This window comes from Rattus rattus, chromosome 3 (genome assembly GCF_011064425.1).
Source record: "Rattus rattus isolate New Zealand chromosome 3, Rrattus_CSIRO_v1, whole genome shotgun sequence".
In the NCBI taxonomy this organism is placed as follows: domain Eukaryota; kingdom Metazoa; phylum Chordata; class Mammalia; order Rodentia; family Muridae; genus Rattus; species Rattus rattus.
This window is the reverse complement of record NC_046156.1, coordinates 80044536-80046220: the sequence shown is the minus strand read 5'-3', so window position 1 is coordinate 80046220 and position 1685 is coordinate 80044536.

Below are 1685 nucleotides of genomic sequence, written 5' to 3'. Positions count from 1 at the left end.
CAATGGTAATGTCAATAATTCTTCTAACATGGAATTAGTTTTTTTTTCATTGGGATTCCACTTCTAAACAAAGAACTATAAGCAAATGATCACTGCTAAGACTGGAGTTATTAACACCATCCAGAGATGAGGCTCCAAATTACGTGCCCAATAAAACAAGGTCATCTCTGAAACCATATACACACAAACAACAAAAATGGACTTAACTGATCGCATCTACCTATTTGTGCACAGATATACACAGACACCCCACACACACACACCACAGACACACATGTACCTTTAATAATTAGAGTAGAAGAGACTATCAATTTGAAAATGATAGAGGTAGAGAATATAGATGGAGTTGGTAGGAGGAGACTTGGAAGGGGATGGAAGGAGAAAAGATCAGGGGAAAAAGAAATGAAATAATCCCTACTTTATGGCTTTTATAGTGTTAAATGATGGTATAAATTCTCTTAGAGGAAAACAATCATTAATCCAAACTAACCATGAACCCTGTGAGCTATAATAACCTCCCTGATAAGATATGCTCACTATTACAGTAATGGTATACTTGGAGGGGAGTGTAGGAAAGGCAATGTGGAAGGTAAAAACTAAAACTAGAAGTCTCTTGAAAATGCCAATTGGAAAGCAACTATTGAAGAAGCTTCCTAAAATGAGTAGATATACACTTATAAAACTATACCACTTCTGGGCATATATCTAAAGGATGCTCAAACCTATAACAAGGACACATGCACCACTATGTTCATAGCAGCCTTATTTATTAATAGCCAGAAGCTGGATGGAACCCAGATGCCCTTCAACAAAAGAATGGATACAGAAAATGTGATGCATTTATACAATGGATACAAAAACAGATATTAAAAACAATTACTTCATGAAATTCTTAGGCAAATGAATTGAACTAGAAAATATCATCCTGAGTAAGGTAACTGAGTTACAGGAGAAGCTCATGAGACTGAGAAAAAGTTTTAAGTTTCTTGGGTACAGCCCTGTGTTAGAATGGAAAGGCCAACCTGTTTATCTTTCACTTACAGCTCTGTTTGAATGTCTTGCAACATGTTACATACATCGTAGAAAAATTTGGAAGCATCTTGTGAGATTAATGAATATGCAAAACGTGAAGAACATTTTCTTTCAAACTGTTTCCCTTCCTCTGACAGGTTGTTATTATAGAGAGAAAATGGAGAGTTCAAAAGTGTTGCTCATAGCTGGTGTGTCTTTTGAAACTATTCGTCTGCTCTAGATGGTTATCTACCTTGGAGTTTTGTCAGTACCGTTCTCCAGTGAACGCTAAACCACTTGTGTTCTAACTGGATACTCTCAAAGCAACTTATTTGAAAGGTAGACATAAATCGTTTGTCTCAGGAAAGCAATAACAGACCTGGGATAACAAATTCAGGAAGATATTCCTGACCTCATTGGATATGTCTCTAAGGTTCCTTATGTTGATTGTGGCAGTCAGAAATAGAAAACCAATGCTCCACGGAATGTTCTGGCACACAGGCCTAAGTCATTAGATTGCAGTATGGTATTCTTCTTGGTTTTAGCAAGGCTTGTGTAAAATTCACCACATTCAAAAATTTGTTTATTGTTTTAAAATCAACATTAGCAAATGTTTTGCCTTACTAAAGTCAAAAAACTTCTTTGACTTTCCTTTAGTTCAGTATTTTGATATT